The sequence below is a fragment of the Hippoglossus stenolepis genome, chromosome 12 (genome assembly GCF_022539355.2).
Source record: "Hippoglossus stenolepis isolate QCI-W04-F060 chromosome 12, HSTE1.2, whole genome shotgun sequence".
NCBI lineage: Eukaryota > Metazoa > Chordata > Actinopteri > Pleuronectiformes > Pleuronectidae > Hippoglossus > Hippoglossus stenolepis.
This window is the reverse complement of record NC_061494.1, coordinates 3,721,978-3,741,260: the sequence shown is the minus strand read 5'-3', so window position 1 is coordinate 3,741,260 and position 19,283 is coordinate 3,721,978. Positions and strand designations below refer to the sequence as shown.

At 40.2% G+C, this 19,283-nt stretch overlaps 1 long non-coding RNA gene across 1 annotated transcript; it reads right to left on the bottom strand.

Moving 5' to 3' along the window:
• Positions 1-895: 895 nt before the first annotated feature.
• Positions 896-14,978, bottom strand: LOC118119146. Its single transcript, XR_004698049.2, has 2 exons — positions 14,805-14,978; positions 896-4,066 (listed from the first exon to the last, which is right to left on the bottom strand). It is a non-coding gene; the product is annotated as an uncharacterized LOC118119146 (long non-coding RNA).
• Positions 14,979-19,283: the final 4,305 nt, after the last annotated feature.

Below are 19,283 nucleotides of genomic sequence, written 5' to 3'. Positions count from 1 at the left end.
AGTGCAGAGGCACAGAGTGGAAACAACCTTTTTAAAGTTGGAGGAAACTCATTCATGCAGAGAATAATCTAAATGCAATGGAACATGTGATGTGACTCCACAGACTATTCACTTCAATTCACTTGATGCGGTTCAGCACTGTTCAAAAACATCAGTATAATCCAATGGCAGCCATGAAGTATCCAAGAGCAGAAGTCACTTCAGTTTCAGGCTTCAGGTTACACTGTGTTTATAGCAATGGAGGTTTGTGTTGATCTTCCAGCTTTCATACTCAGATACATGTTCTACTGTGTAACAGTGAGGAACAGACTTCAGTCCCCTTTGAACAGACACATCCGCCCTGTTTATGTATTTATTATACATTGTATATTTTTAGTCTTAGAATAGCAGACTTGCAAGAACACACACAGACAACACCCACTGTTTCTGCTTCCTCTGTGCGTCTTTCCTCCTATTGCCACTAAACCATGGAAGCCTCTCACACACACAAACACACACACACAAACAATAATTCATCTTCATCTTTCTGAAGAAAACACATCAATGTATAAACATGTTGGTTTCTTTTCTTTTTTCTAAACTAAAACTGAGGAAAAGAGTCATTGACATGGATGTTTACAGGTCACAGTCTCACTTCAAGACTCGGATTACTATTGACACTAATGGGTTGAATTTCCATCACTTTTATCCCATTTCCTTCTGCCACACACTCTGAAGTGTGTGTCTGTGCGTGTGCGTGTGCGTGTGTGTGTCTGTCCCAGCCCCAGTGGGACAGCCATGACTGAGGTCGTTGGGTCAGGGATTCCGGCCAATCAGAGACGTGCCGCTCCCTGTTTCCTGTCCAGAATGGCAAGCATTCCCCAGCAATCCAAGCAAGGATGACTTACACAAATCCTTTAGTCTAATAACTCTTTATTCCAACAGGCTGCACAGCAAAGTTACATGAGGTCATTGTACCACAGTTGATGTCCTCTTTAATGCCAAAGAGAATTAAAGTAAAAGCATGTGATACTGAGGGCACACACCAGCCTGTGTTTATGTGCTGTAAGTTATATTCTGCACTGGACTTTGAATAAAGAGAATATAATATATTTATATTTTTATATTTTAACTTTCCTCCCCTGCTACTCGTCGAGCTTCTGAGCCAGGTGGAGCAAACAGTCCCCCTCCCGGCCACCAGGGGGCAGACGCCGAGAGTGTAGGATGTTTACACTACCTAGAACTCAGAGGTCACAGGGCAACTTGATACTGTTTTATTTATTTATTTATCTATATTTAATCAAGCAGTCACATTGAGATCAAGATCTCTGTTCCAAGAGAGGCCTGAGAACAAGACCCATTCACAATCAGCAGCAAACAACTGAACACGAGCAACAAAACAACACAATACAAATAAATTAATGAAAACAGTCACACGATTCATAAAAAACATCAAATAGTAGAGATTTAAAATCTCAGAGGGGAACACAAGACTGCAGTTTGAGGGAAGTTTGTAAATCATTCCATTGAGAAGGTGTAACTCAATCCAGTTCTGCCAACGTTGGTGCATACATGAGGGGTGTCTGAAGTTCAGGAGTTACTGGGTCTTGTGCTGTATGTACTGGTTTGAAATGAGAGAAGAGAGCTCCGGTCATTTGGAAGTTTTAACAACAGAGCTTTGTAGATGAATAACATGAGATGACTGTGTCTTGTCGTTTGTAATGAAGTTCATCCAACCCAGTGATACAGAGGACAGTGATGGGTGCTGAGTCTCTCGTAAGCGTAGTTCACTGTGATACACTGGGTTTGACTGCTGGAGGTGTGATGGGGCTGCGTGACAAGTATAGAATATCTCCATAGTCAAGGGCTGACATGAAGTCTGGACAATCGTTTTTCAGAATTGATGGAGATAGACAACTGTTAATCCTGTCGTGAAAAACTGAGTTTGATCTCAATGGATTTTTTTTTCCTGTTGTTTATTTACATTTGAAGAATCAGTCCCTAGTTACTTGAATTGTATTAGATTTGGCTGCAACCCCTGGAACTCAAAAAGTGTTTTGTGGACTCAAACACTTCACCAACCGCTCCATCGGCATAGTGGTGAGAAGATAACGAGTGAATTTTCATTTTTGGGTGAACTATCCCTTTAAACTAGTTACTGCTGGACTATTCCTTTTCAAATGAATAACCGTGGGATTTAGTTTCATATAAACACTGCAGCACAAACAAATAACAGACGCGTCGTCCAGAAGCTGCTGGGCTGGACTGGATCTTTCCACATGGAGGAGCTTTATGTGAACTGAACTATTTCCTGGGTTTACCAGCACCAAGGAAGGAACGCTGAGACTGTTTGAACAGAAACTGTAAGGAGCCCAGCGTGTTTTCATTCATGGATATGATGAATGTGGGGGTGGGAGGGGGTAATATTAGAATGCTTCCTTCCTTTCTTCCTTCCCCGTCTCTGGCCCTGTAGTGCACGTTACACCCACTTCCCCTCTACTCCGACTGACTGATGAAGGGGGAGGAAAAAAAAAAAATCAAGACCAAACTTCCGTTCCATTTCTTCAGCTACCATCACCTTTTTTCCCTCGTTTTTTACCCTTCTTCCCATCCTGCTCCTCTTTCCATTCATTAGCCCCCCTCCATTCCTTCGCACCCCCCTGGTCCTCGGTCTCTCAGGAGCGGATGAGGCCCCTCCCATCCACTGGGAACTGAATGGAGACAGCTATCACGGGCAGCCATTTCTCTGTGGACTCACACTCCTTTCCCTTCACATATATTTTGTGAAGGGAAACTGGCCCTATTACTACATATTTATGTCTAATAGGAATTGAGACATTCTCTGTGATAAGAGAGAGTTTTACAAACAGCCTTGCAGCAAGTGTTTGGAAAGTTTATTCAGGCCGCAGTTAGTGAGATGGTTATTGGGGCAATGAAAGTCACCTGGTCTCTGGTTGAAAATAATCTCCTTTCCTAACCACTATTCCTTGACCCCGATGGAAAACTCACTAAGTCACTAAGTCAAGGAAAGATATGAAGGAGAAGCCATAGGGAGCTAGCAGAGAGAGAACTGCAGTGCAGAGAAAAATTGACTCCACTTACACTTGCAGTTTGTTGCTGCTATCATTAATAACATCTCTACATCCATATTTATCACTCTTATTGTTTTCATTTAAACAACTTGTGAGAGCTGAAACGTGATGCTGTACTTGGTTTATCTCTCTCTTAATGAGGGAGTTTTTTCTCTCCAGTCGCCAAAGTGCTGCTCATTGTGGGAACTGTTGGGTTTCTCTAAAAAATGTAAGGTCTTGACCTTCAATGTAAAGTGCCTTGAGATAATGTATTTTATTATTTGGCGCTATACAAATAAAGTTGAATTGAATTAATAAAAAAAAAAACATGAGCTGTGGACTTTCAAAGTAAAACAAGTGTGTCTTTTACTGAAAAGATGTTGGTGATCATAACTGATCAACAAAAATGTGACTTTCCTCATCCTGTCATCCTTCTCATCACTCAACAGTCTGCACTTACAGTTGTGTTTCAGTGGACTTCCCACACATTTGGCGACAGCAGGTGAACTGTAGCGATGGTACTAGCAGTTGGCTGCTGCAAACATCCGACTGAAAGCCCCAGAACCTAACACCAGCTTCCAGTCAAGGATGTTTACAGTAGCCCTGACTGCCAACCGGCCTGGAGAGGATACACTACCTGTGAACTTGCTCAAATGCACACACACACACACACACACACACACACACGCAAATACGCACAAATGTCCCTTTCAACATTTTTTTATCAAACAAGTGAAAATGTCCTGAGTGATAAATCCACCTGTTCTTGTTTAAGGGGTGAAGGAGTGACATGTCGTGGATGTTTTGCCTGTTATATACAGTGCATTATGAAAAGTTAATGGAAAATGACTTGGGAGACCGTAATCCATAGAGTGCATATAAAGATGTGTCTCTACTTTTTTCCACTGTTCAGAAATGAAGCCAAAATATCCCGGAGGCGAACGCTGCCATCTTGCACATCGGGAGCCAGAGTCTGCACCGTAGTGATCAGGGGATGGAGCCATGTCAGCAAAGTCCTGCAAATAGAAAAAGAAAAACTCTTGAAAAACTACCATATTTGAGAAAAAGGAATTTGATGTGTACTTTGAATTTTTTGTTTGAGACCAGTCATGGCGTCCATCTTTATACACCGTTTATATAAGGTAATCAGACACCTCACATTTCAACATCTACATGAGAAGGCAAACTAAACTAAAAAAAAAAAAACACACAAGTGGAAAAATGTAGCCTTTGTCTCGCTGCCAACACTGGTGACTTTCCCCTGCAGCTCTGCAGGCCGACTGTGTCACTTCAGCTCTTTCTGTCGCCTGTTCTTATTCTCAAACTTGCACACGCCCCCCTCCTTGTTTGAGAGGAATAATCCATCGTCACATAAAAGTACAGGAGGAATGTAAAACTACACTGGTGCTTTACAAATCAATGTAAGACCTTTCATCTCTTTCAAATAACACAATATTAGTTTTTTTTCACTTCTACTTCATTTTGGAGTCACCTCTGACATCTAAGATGACTGTGAGACTTGCGGCAAACCACGTCTGTAAATTAAATGAAGTTTTGTACTGTGTGTGTGCGCGCGCTTGTCTTCTTATAGTTATGAGGGTCAATTTTGTTTCAGTACCATCCATCAGTACCATTTTGACTCTGAGGAGTACATTAAATTAACTTTTGTACTGTAAACTTCCATTGAACCGTTTCAGTTTTATCTGCTTTGTCAGGTTCAGGGTTTGGTGTTGACTTTCTTAACTAATTCTTACAGCATATCTGGACACTGAGTATCTGTATATTTCTTTTCTCTCGAGACGCAAGACAAAACCTCGCTGGTTGGATTTGTGTGGCTATATTTTTTATCAAGGAATCTGAAAAAAAAAACACACATGTACTTAAAAGGAAAGATACAATTTCTGCTTGAACTTTCGAGGTATGTGACATATATTACAGCAAAACCAAAAACCATCTAATGCATCTCACCACAAACAAAGCACTGTTCACTGTTGTTGTTTGTGTTTTACAGTACAGATTTATAGCTGGGCAGTGACCAGCATAGTTAATGGTTTCCACTATGTTTTCCTTTCACAGCTTTGTTGTGCAGCAAGCATTCTACCAACATGTGACATTCCACCACCTTAACTCCCAACACACGCACACACACACACACACACACACACACACACACACAAACACATATATTTACCATGTAAACACAACTCAGCGTTTCTGTTTAGCCACCATACACACTCCCACAGCTCAGCATACACACACACAAACACACACACATCTAATTACTTCTTCACACGCAAATGGATGTGGAGGACTCCCATAATGCCCTCTCTGACCCTGCCCCCCAACCCAAATGCTCACTTCCTGTTTCTTCTGTTTTCTCTCTCCATTTCCCATTCACTTTTTCTCCCCCACACACTTACACACTTACACACTTACACACAAACACTTTCACACACACACACAATATTTTTTGCCCATCTCCTTCACACATTATGACGATCATGCTGTGTGACTAGATGCATTTAAATACCTGAAGGATGTGCACCTTAAATTTGGGATCTGTATGCGCGTGTGTGTGTGTGTGTGTGTGTGTGTGTGTGTGTGTGTGTGTGTGTGTGTGTGTGTGTGTGTATTCAAAGGTCTGAGAAAGAGAGTGACTGATTAAGACAGCACATTGTATGTGTTGAGAGTTTGCAGGTCTTTGTAAGCCTGAGCATGAATGTGCCTTTGTGTGTGAGACAGCATGTGTGTGTGTGTGTGTGGGTGTGTGTGCGAGATGGAGTTGGGGGAGCGAGCGAGCGAGCGAGCATGTAATCACATGTGTGTCCTGTGCTTTGATAAAGACCGGAATGCCATTTCTCCTCTTTCCCTGCCTCTCCCCCACTGACAAACAACTGAAGTAATAAGACCAAACTTGACGTGAAATAAAGCCGCTGACGTCCGTCACTGCACAAGGTCAGATGTGTCTGTCTTTCTGCTGACTGTCCCTGTGGAAGGCTGGTGAGGAGGGAGAGCATGTCATCACTGAGCAGGTCCATTCAAAACACACAGGGTACAATGTAGCATCCCTACATTGGCGTTACATGGACACAGAGCATGACCACTCTGCTTTGAGACAAGTTTTTATCAAAGGTCTGAAATTCTGTACAAAACTGAGCATGTTGTTACATCCTTGTAGTTCGATGTCTTCTTACAAGCCAAAAGACCTAGCAATGAAAGGTTGTTTGTTTAATGTGATTGATAATGAGGCAATAGCATGTCTAGTCCAATAATCTGATTCCACAGCTGAAGTCAAGTGAATCCGTGACAGAGCTTCTTTGAGGTAAACGCTAACATGAATGTGCGAACTGGTAGTCGGGCCAATTGTTTCCAGACTTTGTGCTAAGCTATGTAGCAGCTGGCAACTACTAAATTTAACTTCTCAAATACATCAGCACCAAAAAGTTATATACGCTCATCTTAAAAATGTCCAACTATTTCAACACGCTGTCAGCAGTTAAACTTCTCTTATTGTCGTACCTAAAATGGATAAACCCCAAACTCCCCTTTTCTTTATTTTTAGAAATTGAAAAAAAAGCTCTGGGAACCCGTTGCTGACCAGTCATACAAACAACTACAACAAAAAATGAAATGAAAGAGGATAAACAAGGATAAATCTCAAAATATGGACCTTACGTTTTGTGATCGGACTCGACTGAATCTTATCAAATCTGAATCCAGTTCCAAATCTTAACCATATCAACTTCTACTGAATCTGGTCTGTGGGGAATTAGGAGTTAAAAAAGTATGTACTGTTTTAAGTAAAGTAGAAAAACAAACGTGCTATTTTGGAATCTAGATCCTTCTTATCATGTTATTTGAATTGTGATTGAGGAACTGACAGTAACGGAAACGTTGGTCATATTTAGGGAGCTATACTGCTGCTTGTGAAGTAAAAAATAACACAGTTAAAACAATATAAATTCTACTTTATCAGTAAATATCAATTAAATGAATTAGTGATGTTTTGCCTGCACATTTCACTGAGGAAGCTAACATTGTGATTCCTGAGAGCCCTTGACTCCTGGTCCCATACTGTGAGAATGCTCTTAACTCCAGGCAGTCTTTTGTACATAAGCCTCATGGATGGTTTGACAATGCAGAGCGAAGATAAAGCTTCAGGAATGTTAATTATCCAACGTACGTGTTATTTAGCTCCAATTACATGACTGTGTTTGTACTTTACAGTGAGTCTCCTCCACAGTCCATGTCTGCACTCTTTTTGGTGAATAGCAAGATGCAAGTATGCATGTCTGTGGACATTGTGTGTATGTTTGCGTGTGTGTCTCCCGCTCTCTCTTTCTCTCTCTTTCTCTCTCTTTCTCTCTCTTTCTCTCTCTCTCTCTCTCTCCCTCACTCAGGTCACTTGGGGAACAAAGCAAACTTTATCAGAACATTGCAATCCCGCATTCCCCAGATTCTTAGCACTTGGCAACCGGCTGACACACAGAGCGAAGAGGGAGAGAAAGAGAGACAGAGTGCGTGTGCGAGAGAGAGAGAGAGAGAGAGAGCGAGAGAGAGAGAGAGAGCGAGAGAGAGAGAGAGACAAGCAGGAGGAATACAGAAGAAATGAAAGCAGGTGTACACACCAACTTCTAGTCTTTCCTCACAGTGTCTGCCACTATTACTTAATAGACTGTGGAATGTGTTAGATAAAAATGAGAGTTTTGTGTTTTAGCTGTAGCGATGTAAGAAAAAAAAACAAAATGTTCAGTTTGGATTACTGTTTACAAGAATTTTAAGCGTCTCTGCTGTACACTGAGAATGTCAAAGCCAAACGCGATTCAAAAATCAGGTCATTTAATTTCATCAGTGTCAATACATGTGAGGAAATCTAAGACTAAAGCTGCTTTCAGACATGCACTGAATTCTGGTTTATCTCCGGACATTCTTCCGAAGGGCCTGTATATGAGAACACCAATGTTCTCCAGCCAGCCCATGTGAGAACACAGCAGGAGATTCTCCGCAGGATTCACCACGAAGCGAGTGCTGATGACGTTAATAACAGGCGACAGACACACACACAAAAAAAAAAATATGAAGGAATACAAATATCTTAGGATGAATAACGGTGCAGTACACGCAGAAGACACCGCCGAAGATGTCAAGAGAGCTTTTGGTGATAAGGGCCTTTTTTATACGACACTTGCTCTCTGCCAACCACAGTTTGAATAACTGTTGAATAACTGCTAAACAAAAAGTAGCATATCAATTTTGAGTGAAAAGCATTTTATGGGGTTTGACAAACTGGGACAAAATGACTTGTATTGGATGTGAGCTCGAAGATGGTTAGCTTAGCATAAAGACTGGAAGCAGGGGGAAAAAGCGAACCTGGCTCTGTGCAGTGTTGAAAAGTAGCTTACCTAAAGTTCTAAAGTTCTTTATTTGTTTAATCCATACATGGGTTCTTCGGCTGAAGCTTTGTTCACTGTGAACGAGTAGCAGCCCGCAACTTCCCCCAGAGCCACAACATGAAGACTTTACATTTGTGTTTGAATCTGGATTAAACATGAGACACGCAACATGTTCGTTTCAGAACTTTGGAGGCTGGGGAGCTGTTTTCATCTGCTTGCTGATAAACTGGACTAATGCACAGATATCAATCTTCTTATCTCAACTCTTGGAAAGACATACACCAAATTCCTCCCAAACAATTCATTTAAAATCTAAAACTCTACTACTCCAACAGTTCCCCTCTGTAAGCAAGTGAACCAAAGTGGAGAAACCCGCAGACAAGTCACAAAGAAACACAAGCACTGCAAATGTCTCTTGTGTAAGGTCGAGACTGATCTGTGTACAGTAAATACACCAAGGTGACTGTGCATTCAATGGTGATGTAGTGATGTTTAAAGCTGCTACAGAGGGAACCTTTAAAGTATGTCAAGGACCGTGTCTGTGTGTTCTTTCATCCACTCAAGAGCCACTTCAGTTCCATCACCGATACACCAGCACAATGAGAGAGCTGCGGTGTGCCAGGTTAAAGGCCATTAAGAAAAGGTACATGACATGAGGGACCCGGCCACTTCAGATGACCTCTGAGCTGTGTCTGGTGCCAATGTGACTCTTTGAAGTTTCATCACCTGAGAGCCTTGAGTAGAATGTGTTGGCTCACAGTCTTAACTGTTTCACTCTCCATGTGTGCGCGTTCTGTAGATTTTCTGATAATGGAGCTTCACTTTTTACTTTGGCAGGTCTCTCTGTCTCGCCCTCCTCGTTGCTAATGACCCATTTCTTGTAGCTTGTGCTGAATCCAAACCAATGTGAACTGTAAACTTTACTTTCATGGAACTAAAAAGTTGTTTTTTTTTCCAGAGAAGAGCTTCAGGACTCTTGATACTCACAAAAGCAAATGTCACATACTTTCAAAAATGCACTATTTTTATCAGCAGATGCTCATCTGGCGTGTAGGCCTATCCTTATGGGCTTTTTAGACCAAACAGTCCCAGGAACTAAACGATGTAAATCATTAAGTAAAAGCCTCTTTAGTGCATTGGGCCAGGAACCATTAAATGACCACAGATAAAAAGCAAAGCTGCAGTGTAGAGACAATCTGCGGCGTCTTTTATCAAGCAAGCAAAGTGAGCCACTGCTCCCTGCAGCCCCAATGGCATCAGATCCATGTGTTGCAATATAAACTGAAATAATGACAACTGTATTATTACCTAAGCTTGAAATTAAAATGTAATGATTATTACTTTACTACTACTTCAGATTATATTGTGATGGAGGCTTTTCATATGTCTATTTTTTGTGGGAGAAATACAGGCCTACATCTAATTTCTGTTCTGTCGCCCCTAACAGATTAATCTGTCCCTCTGGTTTATTAAATTGACAACAAAAGAATAGTACCGAGTATAATAAGTATTGAAGGAGTAAAGTAATAATTGTAAACAGTGACAAATTCATGCTCTAATGGATGGCACCAACACGTAGTGCCTGTTTACAGTCTGAATGTGCCTTGCACGTTTTGACGCTTTCAAATTAAATAAATTATTTCCAGAAATCCTAGTTTTAGGTTTCAGCCTCATGCTTTGTATTCAGTTTGTATTAGACTGATACTTTACTATCATCTTTGTCAAATAAAAGTTAAGAGAGAAGAATCTTAATATTTTAGTCTAGTTTCAGGCAAGGAAGAAAAAAAAAAAAGGCATTTTATCCAACACATTTTTGGCTAAAAGAAAATTTTAGAAGGGAGTTAATTCTAATATTAATTTAAAGAAAACACAAAATAACAGGTTGTATAATTATGAATGTAGCTTTGCAGAGAGGTCGTCTGTCATTCATTTAGATGAAGACATGAAAAAGCATAAAATAACTCAGCCTGGAAAGATGCAACAAATCCAACAATCAGTCATTTATGATCTTGACTTTCTGATACAAACGGTGCAATAAATCTGACCCTCACAATGTTCACTTTGGTCAAATGTTAAGAGTAAGAAAAGAGTTGCAAACATGGCCCCTGCAGCTCCTGCGCCGGTCTTGGGAGTGAGGACTTAAGAGGGACAGAAACCATGGCCTACAGCAAGAGCTAAATCTTGTTGAAATGCTGAGAACTTCCTGAGTTCCTGAAAAGCCTCCTGGGATTCTAGAGACGTTGGGCCATAGAGACGCATGTTTCACCCCTGTAGCTTATGAAATCACAAGTGATAAACTAAATCATAGTCAGGAAACAACAAGGAATGAATAGATAATGAGCATGAGGATGCACTTTTTATCTGATCAAAGCCACATTTATCCCATATTCAAAGAATCCTTTCAGAGGCCTACACCAACAAGGTACAAGAATCCACAGGCAGATTTACGCACTCACACAAACTATATAATGTTTACACACACCATCTGTACATGTCCCTCCACTGAGGTGTAATTAGTGACTCAGTACCTGAAGTGTCACGCTGAACATTCACTCCAGTAGTTACTGCTCAGTTAAGCAGATTTTACATTTACAGGTTTCCGGCAGCTGCTCCGATGTCAACTTTCCACATTTAAGGCAGAAAACTTCCAACAGCTGAGACGTCTCACATCTAAACACCCAGTTTCCCTTCGACAATCACTCCTCCTCAAATCAGCACACTGAGATTAATAAACCATTCAGTTATATTTGATTTAAACAAACCTAATCTGTGCCCTTGACTTCATTACGATTACAATTTAGCTTTTAATCTTCACTGACAACACTTGGCAGTGGATATGACCTTTACATTAGTGTGTGTGTGTGTGTGTGTGTGTGTGTGTGTGTGTGTGTGTGTGTGTGTGTGTAGCTGGAGTTTTTTTCTACAAGTTTCCATTCTTTATCTGATAGCACAAATCCGGCCCTTACTTAAAGGCCCAACCTTCCTTTCTCTCTCTCTCTCTCGCTCTCTGACAAGCTGACCTTGTGTTTCGCTCTCTGTCAGCAGTTTAACAGACCAGCAGATATTCTGATCAGGGTCCTGAATACTAACAAAGCTGGTGGCCCGTGAAACCAGAACTCTGATTATTAACACTGTTGACTCTTTAAAAGGAAAAAAAGGTCAGGTTAATGTTCCTTGAAACCCTCGGGTGCAGAGTACCAGGGGCTTGCTGGAAGCAACGTTGTGCAATCACGTTGGAAAAGTTGATGATAAACCCCTGGTCTTTCTAAACGAATGTCTGCTAACACCGTCTAAGGCTTATTTTTTTGTGTAGGTTCACTTCTATTTAAGCTATGCTATGCTAACCACGTTTTGAGCAATATAATGCTGCCTTCATATGGAACTCATGAGCTCAAGGTTACGACATGGGAGGTTTTGTACGAAGTGCGAAACAATAACATGGATGCTACAGAGGCTAACAATATAGCAAGCTAGCACTTAGTGCAGGAAAAACAAAGCTATTATGAGAGAAAATATGAGAAAATTTGAAATATTTATTAATAGATGAAATCACTTAAATAAACTCTATACGACTAAAACTACAATACATTAACTTACCATAGGAAAATGTACTTCCATGGCCTAGCGCCATTTCTGAAAATGTCAGCAAATCCAAACATTTTAATTTTACTGTTGTTTGAAACATTTTTATTTCTGTTTTAAATACTCAAAGATTTCAAAGTCCCAATTCGAACTTGATTATGTGGACAATCTGCACTGATTTGCACTGAACCCTCCTTATTGACACAACACAAGAAACAACCTAATTACAAGGAGTATATATTACATATCACTCAAATCTATCTGGAGGTTTTTCAGATTAATTGTGTAGATCATGCAGAGATGAACAGTCAAGTTCTCGGCTGGAAAGTGAAACAGTAAGTGAGTGTGTGGGAGACAATGTTCAGTGTGTTTAGTGTGATTACTACAAATTTACAACATTGCACTGAACTGATGAGAAAGAAAATGTCTATGTGTGACAGGATGAGGCCGCTAACTGGCTTTCGTCCTTTAAATTCAATGTCCTTGTAAATGCCCTGCTTTGGTGACTTGACCGAGCTGTGGTTTGTGTTCTTTTTGTATTAACTTGGCTCCACATTATCTCTACTGCATTGCATTCTTTCTTAGATTTACTGCTCCTTTTCTTACAATGTTTATTCATTACATTTTTATATGATGAATAACATGTTTAAAATAGAATTGTCTTTGCCTCCTTCCTCCCCCCTCCCTCCTGTCATGATTTTGACTCCAGACCCCTGCCCTATAATGTACTGTGGGATGGGCTGAGAATTCAGGAAGTGGCCGCTGCTGTCTCCATAGCAACCCTGAGGTCAGCCCCGCTAGGCCGGAGACCCCTCCTCAAACACAAAGAGCCCAGAGGCCTGGATCAACACAAACAGCCCAGCGTACACACGCAACACACACACACACACATACACAAAGTCAGGCGAGCTCACAAGGACGCAGGCACAAGGACAAACCACATTCAACTTGCCTAAACTCTTCCTGTGTAATCTCTATGACAACAACATACTTAAAGTAGACAACATGAAAACTACTGTAAAATCACATGTCTTCTGTACAGTCAAGATGAAGGACTACATCAAGTTTTTGGGAGAGTTTCACTTAAGAGGTTTGTTCTGCACTGTTGTGATAACAGATACACACTTTTCTCCCTGTGAAAGCTTTTCCTCATTCTGCCTGGGAACCAAACCAACCATCTTCCCCAGGGAGGAAAGAGACGGATGAACACGCAGTGTTGAAAGGGTCGCGATTACATGCAATCCACTACAGATTACTGATTACCTACTGCAAATGTACTTTTAGAAATCAGCTACCCAGTGTAGTCCCATCTAGTAAAAGAGGTTGAACTCTGACCTCTGGTTGGCGATTAGCATTAGGCAAACATCCACCAATGTGAAGTAAAATCCATTCTAAAGCTTCTCTTTCAAGGCTCCTCAACCCTTTGACTATTCTGTCCACTGGTTTAAATCTACTTGTTAATGTATTATCCTTCACTGGTCTGCGACCTTTTATAACCCAAGTTTAAATTAGTCACCTGTCTCTCCATCCCTTTATTCTACTAACCCACTGATTTCTGTAATTAAAAACACGTTCTACTTACTGTATGTATGACCTGATTTCTTCATAATATTTTTGGAAGAGCCAACTTAAACTCATTTTATGATTTTTTTTCCAAGATAATTTCACTTTGCATTTTAACCATCTAGTGTATGAGCAGCTCACTTTCTCCCTTAGTGGTTCACCTTTGAAAAAGCACAGTTTATAGAAGCAGTCAGTCTGTGGTATGAAGAGCAGTGATTGACGCGGCTACATCAGGTTCTCTCGCTTAAGATGTTTTGACAAACTGAGAGGGACCTATCTGCAGACAAGATGGCGGACCTCTGCGAGCGCATGCGCAATAGACTTCTCCGCACTTGACAGGAAATAATGTGGTCGTAAAAGCGGATGTTGGACGTTTTCTCCCCCGTGAAGTGGCACAAACACTGTTTTCAGAGTAACACACAAATTTTATCAAAACATTTACACTTTATTGATTGGAAATGTGTTTTTAAAGTCAGCTTACAGGGTGGATACAACATTTTAAATTGAGAACTTGCTTCCGGTTCCTTCTCATTTATGCAGATTATTTTTTAAATGGTCCAACATAAAGTTGTTCAATTATTTGATGTACTATTGAAATCAAATTTTGTTTCAATTTCTTATAAACACTTTATAAATAATGTGAATACAAGCTATAGATAGAAAGATAGACAGGTAGATTTCCTGCCAAGTGAGATGTCTGTTGCGCATGCGCTTGCGGGGAACGGAGGTCCGCCATCTTGTCTGCAGCCAGGTACTCTTGAACAAACTCCGTACAAACCTCCATCAGTTGAAATCTTTTAGCGAGGTCACTGCAGTTATATACTACAATGAGCACGAATGTCCACATTTAACGATTAAAACGTGGGGTTTGAAAATTCGGCTGACAGATAATTCAATAAACAGCAATTCCGGCAATTAAATCATTCCCTTGTCCTACAGCTGTTGAACGGCGTCCGCGGAGAACCTTGGTGGTGAGAACTAAAACAAACACTGATTTTTGTATCTACATTAATTGTATTGATGGTAAATCTACGTCAAATTTTCGAATGGTACGTTTTAATATATAATATACATCTATATGGCTATGGGTAATTTTCAATATATGTAAGAGTGATTGAAGCTGTGCTAACTTTAACTTTCTTAGTGTCTTAGCGGAGTTTGGCATCAAAGTAAGTAACAGGAGAAACGGAACAAGTCGGCAGGTCAGTAAACTCACCACAGCAGCGAGGATCCTGAGGAGCTTTCACACAGAGTCAGATGCTGCTGACATGTCTTCTGTCCTCAGAGAGGACGCTGCTGGTGTCAGACATCTTCTGGAGTTGAGATGGACCGGAGCTTTAACAGCTTTATTCTACATGTTCCTGTCTGTAGTGTCAGTCCAGACTGTGTCTGTGAGCCCGGAGCTTTTTGTAGGAGGAAAACTGGACTGAGTCCAGCCCCTTTGACAAGTCAGCTACACTGCTTACTACAACCACATACCACTTCCGGTTAGTCTTTCACAATAAAGAGTAATATTGGTAAATCTGCAGACACAATATGTACAATACACGTACCTCACAATGTATACAAAAACCAAACATTTCCATACTGTTCTAACAAATTGATGAAGCTCTTTGAATATAACACGTGGCATTAATTGTACCATAAAAGTGATGCAAGCACTGAAACTACTTCCGGTATCATATCGTTGTTGTTTAACTTGACACAATTAAAGCTGCAGCCAAATCTCACCTTGCATGGAGGCTGGTACACGCACGCACACAATGTTGCACATTCCCTGTCAGGACACTCATTGACATAATGCCCCTCTCACTCTATCTTCAACCGTCAAAGTTAAATAACTGACGTTAAACCCAAACCATCACGTGAACCTGAACCAAACTGTAACCAGGACCCTGTCCTCAAAAACCCTACTCCCCCTTTGAGGACCTCACGTTTTGTCCTCATAGGTAACTGTGTAGTCATGTTTAAGTACCCTGTAAAAACAGGCCCACACACACACACACACACACACACACACACACACACACACACACACACACACACACACACACACACACACACACACACACACACACACACACACACACACACACACACACACACACACACACACACACACACACACACACACAAGCACCACACTACACATGAAAGATGGGTGTCCAATGGTGAGGAAAGGATAGCAGGGCCTAATCTCACCTTGCAGCGGCTGCATTGACCTCCACTCTGCTGACTGTTGGGAGGTCAACTGTACTCTGATGTCCTTTTCATTCCGCACGGATCAGCTGAGAATGTTTCAATAGCACGTCTCCTTTTATGTGCAGACATTCTCCGCCTTGCACAGTTGGTTGTGTAAAGGGGCACATGTTTTGCTGTACTCACAAGCAGCATCAATTAGTGAAATTTAACCTTCAAACATAACCTCTAACAGAAACTGTGGTTTTAAATGGAACTAGAATCCTAATCTATCTAAAATCCTAAACAGGAACTACACTTAACCCACTTTTGTCTTAAATTAAACCAAATTAAATGAATTGAAAGGTACAAGTTTGAAGACTTGTAAATTCTTGTGGTCTTAGTTACTTGTCCCTCTCACAAAGAGAACACATAAATCATGTCCTTCATAAAGTGCCTGGGTTCTGCAAATGTAAGAATCATTTACATTTATACATTTATTACACAAGGCAAGCTGAAACTCAAAATATTAGTATTCATATAGTTTTAAACAACATATTGTAGCAAAGTTGACATGTATTCACCCACTGAAAAGTGTATGGTTAGTATACGTGTGTTAAAATACTTTATAATTTAAATTACAAAAAGGAATGTTGTCTTTTTTATTTTATGACTCTACTACAGAGTCGTGACCACACCGTCGCATGTATAACTAACACCATGGCATTATTACCGAGTTGTACTGTAAATAAGGTGGTGATCAAATTTACAGTGGCATTTTTAAACTGTTACCATGGTGCCATAACATGAACACATCCAACAAGGGGGTAGAAGATAGAAGATAGAGAAAGTATTCACATCTTTTGGTCAAGTAAAAGTAGCAATGAACAAAACCCTTCTTAAGTAAAAGTATTTATGTACTATCAGGATAGTGCAAGTATACAATTGTATTTGATAATGCAAACTCATTTATCTTATTCAAGCTACTATAGATGTTCAAGGTGGAAGAAAATGTAACGAGCTGTACATTTGGTTAGGTTACTGCATCATGTTTTATACTGAAATTACATCATACTATATGTTGTGTTTGCAACTAGTCACTAAAGGAGTAAATACAGTTAGTGTTATGGTGTATGAAAATCAATTTTTGCTTCTGAACTCTACGAGAAGTCAAAACTGGCACATTTGTACTTGACTAAATGTACTAACTGCAATTTATGTTGAAGTATTTGGGCCATATTGAAGAAAAAAGGGATTTCGAGAATTAAATAATAATATTACAAGAATAAAAATTGAGAAGAAACTCATACAATTCTGACTTTTTCTATTAAATTTCCTCATAAAGTATAGAGTGGTATTATTATATAATGTTAAGAATATTTGAACATCATGTTAAGAAATAAGCAGCAAGGAGAACTAATGCTCGAGACAATTTCCTTTCTTTCCTTTCTTCAGAACAGACACAGTTTTCTACACAATCTTTTCAAAGTCCTGATATTTATGATAATGTGGTGTTGATGAGCCAAAATATTAGATGATATATCCTCATTTTAATGCAACCAACAGGCTGATCTTCTGATATTCCCTCTGTAAAATAACACGTCCTCAAATGACAATTTTACTCTTCACGAAATTCTCATAAATTTACAACTTTTTTCTCGTAATGCTATTACACCAATATGTAATGGTACAAACAACAATAAACAACAAAAAAACAATAACACATATGTCGCTAAATCTTTTTGTACTAGAACACCCAGTAACAACAGAGCCATAAATCTGTGTTCCACTTTAAGGCCACATGTTTGAGTCCATGAATTAGTCCCAAATAAACTGTTGCATCTAATATAAGTTAACAAAGGGCCAGTTTTCCACTTTCAGCCTTCAGGGTTAGGATGCCTTTGTGCGAGCTCTGTGTGCTGTCTGGGTAACCCTGGACAAGCCCAAACCCTAACCCTGAACTGGCCCCTTGAAGAAGAGAGAGCCGGCCCAATATGTCCTCACTTCACAAACCAACTCACCCCTGACCAACAAGCACAATCTCCTCTCTCAGGGATACTGCATATTAGAGGAACACACCAGCACATCTCATGCTTTCAACCTGAAATGGCCGTGCACATTTTTGTCGTTTGCTTTTTTTCCATAACCCTTATTATTGTCATGTTTAGGGTACAAACCAACGCAGAGATCTACTGGCATCAGGATCTGGAGGCAGATAAAATACCTCTATGTTGAAGTATACGTGTTTATACTCAAAGCAGCATAAGGATGTGGGGTTCAGGCCAGAGAGTTGACACTCAAAGCAGTGGTGGGATGTGCTGCGTGCAGATGATATCCCACTCCCACTTTACAGTAAAGACACAGTTGGATCCAAATATTTCAGGAAATCCTCATCAAACCGTAACTGGACAATTGTCTGCTGTGCACACAGTGCTCACCACTAAGTCATGTACATGCAGCCTCAACATGCTCATGCTGGCCTGTTCCATTGTTGCTTCTTTGACTTCTAAAGACTCTCCATTGTTGTCCCTGTTTCTGATGGCGTCAACATGATAAATAATGCACGACTTTCAGGACATTTCCCATGTTACCACCACACATTGAAAGCCTTTACGTGTTGTTTAATGCTGTTTGACACACAAAACAATGTAACTTGGCGGGTAAATGTCAGTCTCTTGGTCAGTCAGTCCACCACTTTGGTCAAGACTCAACAGCTCTGTCATTGATTAAGCATCAGCATCAGCAACACACAGTTTTAGCTACATGAACCTAAAAAAGAGTTAAACATTTCTGATACTGATTTTCAATATTGGCCGTTACCAAAACTTAAAGCTTGATATTTTACAGTTAAACCATATACTATATTATAAATAATTATTAATAAAAGCAACCAAATACATACAACTTGAAAATAATATAGAAAACTACATTTTTTTATGTACAATGTAAATACACATCTTTTTTACATTGTGTATTGTGAAAGGTCAATATGCTAGTACAATGGAAGTTTTTGGATTCGGGCATATTGGCGAACAATATGCTGAGAAGTGTCTGTGAAAGGCTCTTACTGGCTAATTTAACGGACAGACCTCATGAAGTTGATGTAGTGAGCATGTTACCCAACCACGTGACCATGTGACAGTGTACATCCAATAATCACTTGCCTTTTAACTCAGTTGTGGGCTCCACCAAATCCCCCCAAAAAACAAATCAGGCTCTTCAGCTGATAAATAGTGCACCATGTAGATGAGAGTAGTGAGAGTGAAGCAGAGCAGAGAAGCTGCAAATGTAAAACTGAAACACTCAGTAGTGCTGAGGGCAACTGCAGAGCTGGATGATAATAATCTGTGGGTTTATCAAGTGACATGTTTTCACAAAATAAACTATAATTGTAGTCTTACCAGTTTGTTTGTTTGTTTTTTCAAACGTTGGCCCTGTTCAGTTAATATGAAAGTCTAACCGGCTGGGGATGTACTATACCGCAACAATTCACTAACCTTTCATCGTCTATCCCATG